We start from the raw sequence: 12,889 nt of genomic DNA, 5'->3' as shown, positions 1-12,889 counted from the left end.
TCAGTAGTGAGTTTTACTTTCATGCCTCTACAGAGACGCAGGGGCGCTGCAAAGAATTCTGGGCCCCCTGACAAAATGCAACAGTGGCCCCTACCTCAATTAATCAAATTTATAATACATTTTTACATTTCTAATATATTACAATATCATCTTATCTGTCTGAAGGGCCACTGAAAGTATTACCCTTCTCCCCCACTTGTGGTGCTCTTATATAGAGACAGGTCAGTCTGTCAGTTCTGAATGGGAAAATCTGTAACGCTAAAGATGGCGGCTCCGACAAAGTAAAACGTGTCATCAGCTAAACTGGCCAATCAACACACCGTACGTGTGCAAATCATAATCAGACTTTCAGGTTGACGCAGCTGCAGAACTTTATTTACGACAACTGATGCAGGGTGGGGGCAACATCAACCGTTTTATTAATACATTTGAACTAATTTAATAACATGATATTCTCAGATATATAACCATCAGCTCCTTACTGTGGACCTTGCTGCATTATGACATCACTGCTGACAGCTGATACAGTGACAAATGCATGATGGGAGCCGTAAACTAGATTTGTCCTGAATGTCTTAAGCTTTTCCGTGACAACGTCCTTTGAAACTAATTTTAACACTTCCATGTTAACAAGTCAGCAGTTTTTGTAAATATGTAATGTAAATGAGTGTCAGAACTTGAGATACAGACGACTCCCCATTCAACTTTTCTTAAAAGGACTTTGGCATCACTCTTATAAAAACGATGCCTCATTGTTTTCCATCCATTTAATTTTTTCCAGTTACACTCATTTGCACTACTTTTCAACACAACTTATGTCATTAACACACACTGACACAAAACATTTGGCAACATTTGTGTTTGCAAAATCATCTTGAGATGCAGAGTTCAGTTAAACGGCCTTGTTGAATACTCAGTTCTGATTGGCCAATGAAGGCATTCTGATGTCTGTTATTTCTGAATAACAGGCTGCTGCTTCACATCTGATCACATCACGCTGCAGTCAAGAAGTCCGGTTCAGTTTGCTGACTTGCAATCGGATTAACTGGCGACACCTTGTGGCAAAAAGAAGTAAGTCCTTGGTGAATGGAGACAGTCCTGCTGCACTGATTTTGTTGCCGGCTTGTAAATGACTTCAGGCTGTAATTTCAAGATGCGGCCTAGACTTCTGACCGCTGACACCCAGAAGAGCGTGGTGTTTGTGGGCTGGGAGGGGCGAGCTCCTTGGAACACCAGAGGAATTTCTTAAACAAGGCAAAACCACCAGTGTAAACACAAATTCATCACTTTCTAACTGAATATGTGAACAGTGGTTTAGTAATGGACCAAAAGAACAAACAAACTCTGAGGCAAATTTTCTGCTCATTAATCTCTTTCCAAAATGCTATACACACATATATATATGTATATATATATATATATATATGTGTATATATATACACACAAACACACAATTTGAAAAATAGCGGTTATTTTGAAAATATGGGTGCCACTTTTTTTCAAAAGGCGGATATCTCATTTTGGAATAAAATGCTTCATATTATTCCGCTTCCAAGTGTCAGGCTGTAACATGCACAGCCCTAAATCAATGAATAAAATGAGTGTATATTCTCTTCAGAGCACTTAAATCGCCATATTACTCACAGTGTAATATAGCTAGATATGTACTTTACTTATCCTGGAGGGTTAGAAATTCATTCACACATCAATATAATGTCATTAGTCTGCCAAGGAATATAGTACTTGCAGAAACAGTCAATAAAATGGTTGCTAGGCAAGCAATACAACAATGATCAATATCCTCAGCAAATAGCACTCTTCAAACATAAGTTACCATGATCTGTGCACAATTGTTTTAATGACTGGGGTGATTACATTAATTTGAACATTGCCAATGATGGTGCAAGAATTAAAGTAGTATTCAACCGTCAGGTTGGTCTTTGTGCTTCAGTAATATTAATGTTGGGCAGGTTGTGGAGCGATTTAGTGAAGGCCATAGTGACAGCAGCAAGTTGTAATGCACCGGTTTCTCAATGTGGAAGCTGTTACCATGACGATGTGAAAAGGGCCTATTGATGCTTGAGGAATGTTGACGTATTTTGCTGTTGCCTTATTTTGTGTCGCTTTTCCTTGCAGTGGGAAATCCCGCCAGATCTTTTCACTCGACCTCAAGTTGGCGTGTCTCCCGAGATTCAATACACTGTTACACACTGTTAACAGGCTGTGCCTTGGATGTGGAAAAATGAAACCCGACACTGTTTCCTGAGGCTTTCCAAGAAACAACCGGTTTTCTGTGAACTATTTCGAGTACTGAGTATGTACTATCCATATAATCTGTTTACAGATTGTTCCCCACTATGCTTGACCTCATTGTGTAAGCATGAGAGTGCGCTGGCTGACTTTTTAGTTTGTTTTTTTTTTAGTTGATGTAAGAGATACCTATGTGCGTTGCTGTGACGTGGTACGACGAGGAGGCTTTCCTCATCGTACATGGGCCACTGATTTAAAATTAAGGTTTGATGAGGTAGAAAACAACCTCCTCGATGAGAAAGGCATAGACTAAATAAACAGACTTGTGAGTGAGAGAGCCAGGCAGGGAGTCTGAAGCTCTGAGTGGTTTTCCACTCCATATCTGGTTTGGAGGAACCAAAAAGCAATGTGCACAAAATCCGTTTAGTGTGCGTCCAGAGCTCAGAGTCGTCTGAGGCTGCGGTCACACTCGCCATTTCAACATGATTCTAAAGTCTTGACTTGAGATCTTGTGTTTGTGTAAATGATTTAGATTGAAAGTGATGAGATTTGTTCCAGCAGACGACTGAATTTAAATTCTGTTTTCTGAATTTGTATGGAATGATTGAATTTATTGAAGTTGAAACTGATTATAGAAATCAAACTCATGATGCTCTTACCAAGTTTTTATCCTATTAAAACCATATTGCATTGAAAAGTCCTAGATATTTAGTTTTCTTTAAGATATTAAATTGATACTGGACTCTTGATTTGTTCTGACTTGACTTGCTGTTCTACATTTAGACTTGAGACTTGACATTAATGACTTGGACTTGACTTGGTAATCTACATTTAGACTTGGGAAAGACTTGAGACTTGTGCAAAACAATGTTTACAAAGTGCTTCACATACAATAAGAGACAGTGAAAAGTAAAAGCACCACAATTACATAAAATACAGTTGAATAAAAAGGAATAAAAAAATAGAAATAAAAATAAGATGGCAGTTGACTTGGAGATTTGCTGGGAATAAGGGTACATTTTCTGAAAATGACTGGTATTCCTGTGCAAAATAATGTTTTTGCGTGATTAACCCCTGAACAACTTACAGTATTTCCAACACAAATTGCCCTAAATTGTTTTGGCTGGGTAAGCCTGGTGATATTTAGGGGAAATACCTACCAATTTGCAACTACAGGTTTCCGGAGCTTCGCCAGATTGCTAAGGAAAGAATCAACATATCTGGTTTCGCTTTTGCTCACTCGCTCCCTCCCTCCCTCCCTCTCTCCCACACACACACACACACACACACACACACACACACACAGATGCAAAGCCAAATCTACCCATAATCCCCAAATAGTAACAGTCATAATAAGAGTGAGACATGGGCCAGGCAGTGTTTGCTGTAGCAGGAGAGAGCATCAATTTTGGTTACTGTGGACTGGATAACGAAAGTGGTTTAGATCATGAGCTCAGCCAGAGCTTCCCACAAAAAAATAGTCCAGTCATTTTATGAGTTACCTTTTTCCACTGGTGGAGTTCCCCATTTGAGCAAAAGGCTTGTTCTGGTGTTAGTTTTTACCCAGCATCAAGAAAAGTACACCCCCTTCTATGCATTTGCCTGTAATCTTTGACAGGAAAAACTAGTCACCATGTCATACATACTTCCAGACTACAGAGGTAGTCTGGAACATTTTCGAAAGGTAAACTAAATGGCTATAAATGGCTTTTATACGATGGTTACCAATGCATGTGAAGTGACCGAAAAGTTTTCAAAGCAAATACGCCTAAGACTGAAAAAAAGGGGAGAAAATAGAAAAAATCACCATCTAGCTCCCTGGCTACCACAGGTGTAAGTGTAGCAACTAACGAAGCAATTAGCCATGCTGTTTGGGAATTATCACAGATTAGAGTTTTAGTTGTACAAACATGTTTCGGAGACAGAGCTCCTCTGGAGGCAGAAGGCGGAGCCAAACAACCACAGTTTTTCTGGATAACATTAGACTGAAGCCCAGTGAGGTAAGAGAGGAGGAAGCTGGTATATTATGAAGCCTAGCGCTCTGCTATCACTAAAAAAATACAATCTAGTCATACCAAGTTATCTAGGTTAGCTAGTTAGCTAGCTGACCTTCAAGTTCAAACTAGCCATACTAGCCTATAGCTAGCTAGGTAAGCTAGTTAGCTAGCTGCTGACCTTCAACATCATGAATGCCATGGTCATGAAGGAATGAAACAAGTAAATCATTGCCATTTATATTTTTTATTTATATTTTGTTCAGAGTTCCTTCTTTGCCGTTCAAGTTTGCCAGTTAGTTAACTTGAGTAAACGGTAAACACCGCCAGTCCAGTCCTTTGTTTGTGTGCCTGCATGTGAGCTCTGAATTTTATTTGTTTTATCTGTGTTTTATACTGATTATCCAGCCAAGGAAAGTGACTTTTTATATCCATTCAAGAGGTGCACACCTGACTCTCTTTTGTCTTCTTACAACAACCCAAAAGGGAGATAATCTTACTGCTGCTGGGCTGCTGAAACCAAGTGACTACCAGCCTGCATTGGACTGAATAGGCCCAATCCTATGATTAAAAAAACTTTCTCTGCTTACTGAGAAACTTTTTACTTCCTTAAGAGGTGCACAGGGGACTCTCTTTTGGCTTCTTACAACAATCCAAAAGTGAGTTGAAGCTACTGATGCTGGGTTGTAGAAGACCTGTGTGAGCTGGTTTGGGCCCTGATTCAATCACCTAGCCTGCCTGCCGGATTGCTGTTGGTTCATCGGTGCTCACACACTGTTGGGTGAGCGACTGGAGCGGCTTCTCTGGGTATTCTACAGTGCTGTGGTTTCCTACGCAGGCATCATGTATCTGTTGGTTTATTTATTAATTAATATGTGCCTCCTTGGACTTTCTGGACTAAATCGGGTGAGTGAACATTCATCGTCTCAGTCTAAGTCGCTGTCAGCTCAGTTGCTGCGTCTAAGTCTTACAAACTCGCCGACCAGAGACTCATGTAATCATCATCATCAAGAAATTCACCCTACGCAACAGCAAAAGCTTTATAATCATTCTGCATTCTGCTGTACCTACAATCTCTGAAAGCTCTGGATGACGTTCTCACTGTGCGAAAGGACTCCTCGCACTTTTGTAACTCGCTGATTACGACACCAACGCATGTACTGGGAAACTAAAGTGTGTTATTTTGCTGCTGCTGCTGTTATCTGGGAATGTGCGACCAAACCCTGGCCCTATGCAAAATATACCCACTCCGGCAGACTTCAAAAGTAGATCAGGTCTTGGCCTTGTGCATTTTAATGTTAGAAGTCTTCTTCCTAAAATAGACATGATAAAGCTCTGGGTTATCGTAACGGATATGGATATTATGGTTTTATCAGAAACTTGGTTAAAAAAATTGATACCTGACAATCTGATTGCAATTGATGGTTACAATGTTTATAGATCCAATCGAGCTGGTAAAGGTGGTTGTTGTGATTTATGTTAAATCCAAACTTTGTAGCTGCATGTCGCAGTCTATAACCAAAGCCAGACAGCTTGAACTGCTCGCTGTTAAAGTGAATATATCCAAGGATACTCACTTTATTGTTGTTGGCTGTTACAGACCGCCGTCGACCACAAAAGAAGCCATCTCCTCTCTTTCTGATGCCTTACACAGCTTCAGTGACTCCGAATTTATTCTCATGGGCGATCTAAATTGGGATTGGCTTTCCTCTGCCTCCGATTGCATTAAGGAATTGTGTGATTCCTTAAATCTCACGCAATTTATTAATGCTCCTACTAGGCCCAACCCAAAAGATCTAAGCAAATCTACTAGATCTCATTCTCACAAACGCGCTCCACAAGTATTTCTCGACTGCAGTATTCTGTAATGATGTCAGCGATCACTGTGCTATTGCCTGTGTAAGAGTCTCAAAATTACCCAAGTTCAAACCTCGTTATGTTTTTAAAAGGTATTGTAAACGATTTGAAGAACAAGCATTTCTGCATGATCTGTACAATAGTGGCAGAGTCAGCTTAATCCATGATGTTGAGTGTGCATGGGAATATTTTCATAACTCTTTCATGTTGATTTGCAATAAGCATGCCCCTATAAAGAAATTCAGGATTTCTGGGAGGGACAACCCTTGGTTCACGGAGGAACTATCTAACCTGATCAGGGAAAGGAACGCCTCCTGGGCCAAGGCTAGATCCACTAACTCCCCTGCTGACTGGACTGCTTTTAGAGCTCTGAGAAATAAATGCACAATCCAGACTAGGATATCCAAGTCAGAATATTACTTAAAATCTATTTCGGAAAATCTCAACAATCCCACTAAATTCTGGAAACAGATAAAATCATTGTCATGTTCCAATTCCACTTCAGGCCTCCCTGAACGCATTTTAGTTGACTCAACTGAAATTAAGAGCAAAGATGATATTGTTGGGCACTTTAATGAGCATTTTATATCAGCTGGGTCTGTTTTTAATACATGCACAGCAGGGTCTCAGAGCTCTAATTCCAGTTTTGTGACACCTCTATCCTGTACCGACTCACCTAGGGACCCCTTTGTTTTTAGACCTATTTCTAGTGTGGAGATCTGTAAAGCTTTGAAGGCTATTGATCCACAAAAGTCGTCTGGACCCGACAACCTGGATCCTTATCTTTTAAAGCTTGCAGCTGATTTTATTGCTGAGCCTATTGCTCATATTTTTAATCAGAGCCTCCAGACTAATTCCATCCCCAAAATCTGGAAAGCAGCCTATGTTCTCCCCTTATTGAAGGGTGGGGACCCTTCGGACTTAAACAACTACCGCCCTATATCCAAACTTCCTACCCTTGCCAAGATTTTAGAATAGAAGAAGTAAGTAAGAAGAAGTAAACTTTCAATTGAAACAATTCTTGGCTGACAACAATATTTTAAGTGAAAATCAGTCTGGTTTTAGATCAGGTCACAGTACCATAACAGCAGCTATGTTTGTAACAAATGATATTATCAGTGCCTTGGACAGAAAGCAGCACTGTGCTGCCCTGTTTGTTGATCTGTCCAAGGCATTTGATTCTGTCGACCATGAGCTGCTGTTAGGCAGACTCAGTGATGTCGGTATGGGTGACAAGGCTATAGAGTGGTTCAGGAACTACTTTGCAGATAGAACCCAGTGTGTATATACAGATGGTCACAAGTCAAGCTTCATGGAGATCTCTAAGGGAGTCCCCCAAGGTTCAATTTTAGCCCCTGTCTTATTTTCTATTTTTATAAATAACATTGGGAAGGACATGCTTACAGCGAAGGTGCATCTTTCAGATGAGGCAGTAGTCTACTCAGTTGCCTCTTCTCTGAGTCAGGCTGTTGATGAGCTCCAGACTGCCTTTCAACAGCCGCAGGCCTCATTGTATGGTCTAAAGTTGGTTCTTAATGCTAAGAAAACCAAATTCATGATCTTTTCCAGAGCTCGCTCCCAGATCTCAGATAATGTTGGCATTCATATCAACTTTCAGAACAGGCTACGTTCTTAAGTGTTCTAGACTATGGGGACATTATTTACATGCATGCTGCCTCCTCTACACTTCGCTGCCTAGACTCTGTGTATCACAGTTCTCTACGTTTTATATCCAACTCATTGTCCCGTACACATCACTGTGTACTTTATGATCTGGTCTCCTGGTCTTCATTAAGCCTAAGGAGACAGCAGCATTGGTATATTTTTATTTACAAAGCCATGCTGGGTAAACTCCCTTCATATCTGTGTAATCTCCTGTCACTCACCAACAGCTATTATGATTTCCGCTCCACTAGGTGGCTGCTGTACCAGGTACCCAGGATCTGCTCAGAACTTGGCAGAGCAGCTTTCTCCTATTTTGCGCCCTGGTCATGGAATAACCTTCAGAACACACTACAGCTTCATGATTTTGTCTCCCTGGGAGAGTTCAAAGCTCTGATAAAAAACTGTAAGTTTTTTATCAGAGTTTCTCTCCAGTATGAACTCTCATATGTTTTGCCCGTGTTGATCTGTGGTTAAATTTTTCTTTACAAACTGAACAGCTGAAAGGTTTTTCCCCTGTATGAATTATCATGTGTGAACGTAATGTTTCACTTTCATTTTACCAAAAACTGAACAACTAAATGGTTTCTCTCCTGTGTGGACTCTCTTGTGTCTCTTCAAGTTTCCTTTATAACCAAAACTTTTACCACAAACGCTGCAACTGTATGTTTTTTTTCCTGTGTGACCTCTCATGTGTTTCTGCATATGACTCTTCTGAACAAATATTTTACCACAGGCTGAACAACTAAAATGTTCCTCCCCAATAGAAGATGTTTTATGATTTATAAATGATTTGTAACTGAAGAGTGCAATTGCTATTCCTAAGCTGGATTTTGTATTATGTATTTGTTGTCCCTTGTCTGTTTTTAACGTGCTCCATTTTTTTTATTTTTGTAATCTTGTAATGGTGTGCTATCTTGGCCAGGTCTCCCTCGAAAAAGAGATTTTAATCTCAAGGGACTTCCTGGTTAAATAAAGGTTAAATAAATACAAATAAAAATTTATTTGCAAGTCAGTGCCAACTGCAGAAGTTAAGCTGCTTTCCATTGTACTCGGAGAAAAACGACTTCCAACACGGAAAAGTGCAAAGGAACGGTGTTCCCAGTCGGAAAGTCGGACAAAATTATTTCCGCACGAGTTGTCCGACACACAGCTGACGTCACAGCATCAACTTGTACTTAATAAAACTTGATTTTACTTGATATGTAGTTTTTGTTTTATGAAAACCTGTTGTAACAACTTTGTAGTTTCCATTTGTAACGTAATTCAGTTGACTTGCGCTTCATTAGTAGATAGAAGTCTTTGCTGTATGAACTCGCCTACTAGCTGTCAGATAGCTACCATTAACGTTAATGGGCAAAGGCTGTTGCATCCATGTTTTCCCAAGAAGACGCACTGGAACGCATTTAGATCGGACTTCCAATGGAATGCACCATTAGTATGTGAATAAAATACTCACCCACATCTCTGTAATTTTGGAGACAGAGATCTCTTGTCCTGTGTTAACACTACACACATTGTCCTGAAAAGAAACCTCGTCAAAATGGGGCTTTAGACTCAACTGAGGTGGTCTTGACTACGGCACGAACTCAATGTTTTATGGGCTATAGTAAATTTATCAAAAGAGGGCTTCACCATAAACAGTGGGAAGTTCTTTGCAAAGTTCACAAGAACTGTTCTCCTTGGAACTAAACAACTTGGAACAAGAATAGAGTCACTCAAATGGATTTAAGAGAGCTCATAGGAGTTCAAAACACTATATGTATACATTCACATCTTGGAAAAAACATTGCCTGTAGTTCATCCTTTCATGTCTCTAAAGTGCAGAAATCTTTTAAAATCTGTCAAGGTGTTATTCTGGAGTTTTAGGCACTTCAGCTGTAAATATGGGTCAAAGTTACATATTAAGTGAGGAATGGTGCTTAATAAACACTACCAGTCAAAAGTTTGGACAGATGCATTTTTCTTAATTTTTACTATTTTTCACATTTTAGAATAATAATAAAGACATTAAAACTATCAAATAACACAAATGGAATTATGCAGCGACCAAAAAAGTGTTAAACAAATCAAAACTATCTTATATTTTAGATTCTTTAAAGTAGCCGCCCTTTGTCTTGATGGAAAGGCAAAGGCTTTGGAAAGAAATTCATACATACTTCGCAATTTATATTTGTCTAAGAAACACATTTCAAGGATTTAAGCAGAAGCCTTTAGATCAAAATGGCTTTAAGAGAATGAAAAACATAGAACATTCAGTCAGGTGGGTGCAGACTGTTGACTGGTAGTGTAGGTACTTTTCCATTTCTTCCTCAACACTATGTAGGCTGGAGTTGCCAACCATTTGATTGGGAATGTTTGCGACTGGATTTTTATTTATTTTTATTTTTTTTCATATCCATGTCTTACCATGAGGCAAAGGTAGACGACTGCCTTAGGCTCCAGAAGGCCCTGCAAAAGCTAAGAATATTAAGTAATTTAAGCCTATTTTTCATCAGTTGAAAAGAAATTGACTTATTGAAAAAGACCCCTCTTTTTGTTACAATATTTTAGTTCAGTCTTAAGTCATGGCCACAACCCTATACTCAGACAGGCTACAGAGAAGTGAGCTATTCCACTTGACTTCTAGTATGATATTCACATTTAACTTCAAGCTTTTGTTCCTTGCCACTGCACCAGTTGCTATGAGATAAGTAAAAAAACAACAACAAAAAAAGCTTATATACCCAAGTGGCGCAGTAAAACAAAATGAGAGGAAAATAAAAGCTTTGTTGCCAAATGTCCTCATCAATGGATTAAATTATGTTTATAGGTAAGTTCAATCAGGAAGACCTAATACCACCCACCTCTCTCTAGTTTCATTCATGCTTTCTCTTTACCCAGTCAGAGTTGGCAAACACTTTCCCTCCTTTTTTCAGAGAACCAATAAGAGTTAGCCGACAGCCAATCATCTAAGTGGCCGGGAGTATAAACACGTCACCTGCCATGCTATTTTGCTTCTCACAGCTCACAGATCTATGCTGTATGTTGCTGTCATTCCAGTCGCTGTGCTTACCTCCTTCCCTCTTCCTCCAACCCCCCACCACCAAATGTCAAGGCTCCAGAGGGATTCCCCGGGGGGGGGGATGGGCTTCCTGGTTCAACAGAGGGGTGGGGCTTCCTAATTCCTACGTCCATCCGTGTTTGGAGGAGTTTCACCATGGAGCCAACACCAAAGTTTCCAATATGTTTTGCTTTTCATTTCATTCATTTGCTTTTCATCACAAGTTTTCATTTGAGCATTCAGCCTAGTCCCTCCTGATTGAACTGCTGTTAGTGTTTGCTAATAATATTGCCACTGCCTCCAAGCCCAATGAGAGCTGGTGGAGCAAACCCAGCTGATGCTCAGCGCATAAGGAAAAGTAAACATCTGAAATAGTGATGATAATATTGAAGACGAGGCCATGGAACACCAGATGCATGCACACTTTACTCAGCCCCAACTTGAAGGTAATGTATAGAAAGAATGGATTGAAAAGGGTGAGGGTTGGGATTCAGGGGGCACCCTAGGGCCTTCAAATCACTAAGTCCGTCCCTGTCTGTACACTGCAAAAAACGTCCATCTTAACAAGTCATTTAGTCTCGTATTCAGCCTTCAAATCAAGAGAAACATTCTGCCAGTGAGGAGAGATAACTCCACTTGTTTCCAATGCCGCTTCACTTGCTAGAAATGAGTGTCAGTCTGTTGAAACCAGTCAGAATAAGGCAGATCACTGCACTACTATCAAGAGAATGACACTTGATTCTACTAAATTCTTGAAACAAGTTGATTTGCATTGGAAACAAATGAAATTATCAAACCCCATTGGCAGATTTCTTCACTTGTTTTAAGAATATTATGATTTTAGGACTCAATAATAGACTAAATGACTTGTTAAGATGGAGATTTCTTTGCAGTGTACTGGCTTGGAAAAATTGTGTGGTGTAGATATCTGGCACACTCTCCCCATTGTCAACAGTACCTTTGTATAATGGAGATCTCAGATGGTTGCAGTGAAAGAGCTCAACGTACAAAGTTTGTTTTCTAAACCCTCTAACAGCTACATTTAGTAATCGTTTCTCCAGACCACCAAGAGTCTTCTAATGTCATCATAAATCTCCGTGATCCACCGTGGATGACATCACCACCCCATTATCCTCATAGCTTACTCTACACTGAAGAAACAACCAAAGCATCTGACTGTATTTGGTAAACATCATGATCTGTGACAGTCGTTACTGTTATATTTCACTTATATAATGCCTGAGACACACAAACACACACCATTTACATTATAGTCATAGGTGACACTTATCCTGGGCAACCTATGATAAATAAGCAGGCAAGGGTGCAGTGTGTTGTGCAAGGCCACTTTGCCCGAACATGTGGCTCAACTGTGACCCTCCGTATGGTCTCTCTGATCACTGGGACAGGCTGCTGCACCTCATTACACCAGGCGAATACAAACGGACTTGTAAAATCTAAACAGGGTTGTTTAGATTTTGACATGCCATATGTCTAGCAGCCTTTTTATTTACACTGGTTTTGTATATTATGTTGGCATCAATTCTTAAACGACTCCATTTCCATTTTTCTTGTAGATGTTTTCTCATGTCAGTGAAGATGTTCAAGATTTGCTTTAATCCAACTGACAGAAACACTAATCTAATTCTCATTTTATTTTTTGCAACCTTTCAAACGTTTGCATAAAATTAGCTTGACAGTTGGATGGAAACATACAACAGCCGTAGCTACTGCTTAACAAATGTAAAAATGTTTTCCATAACATTCTAAAAATGTGCTGGCAAAGAGTGACATGATACTCACCTCCACAGCCATACAGCTGGATTGGAAACTGCAATGGCTAAACTGGAAACACGGGCCCAGACCCCGCTGATATCTCCCCAGAAATCCTCTGAAAGATTTCAATCAAAACTACTACTTTTCCCTTAAAATCAATTTAAGGGATTTTATAATGACACCAGGCCATCAGAATAAAACTACTTCCTTTATGCATTTTATGGGGGAGGGGGAGGAGGGGGGGCAAAAAGGACTGAACTTTGAGGGGGACTTGTCCACTTGTCTCCACTATTTGTGCTGCCTTCCC

At 40.0% G+C, this 12,889-nt stretch overlaps 1 protein-coding gene across 1 annotated transcript in view; it reads left to right on the top strand.

Moving 5' to 3' along the window:
• The window catches only part of rnf139 (ring finger protein 139), a 328,745-nt gene that overhangs the window by 239,821 nt on the left and 76,035 nt on the right, over positions 1-12,889 (top strand). The window lies entirely within an intron of this gene.

The sequence above is a fragment of the Centroberyx gerrardi genome, chromosome 19 (genome assembly GCF_048128805.1).
Source record: "Centroberyx gerrardi isolate f3 chromosome 19, fCenGer3.hap1.cur.20231027, whole genome shotgun sequence".
NCBI lineage: Eukaryota > Metazoa > Chordata > Actinopteri > Beryciformes > Berycidae > Centroberyx > Centroberyx gerrardi.
This window is presented reverse-complemented; position numbering and strand designations above follow the sequence as displayed.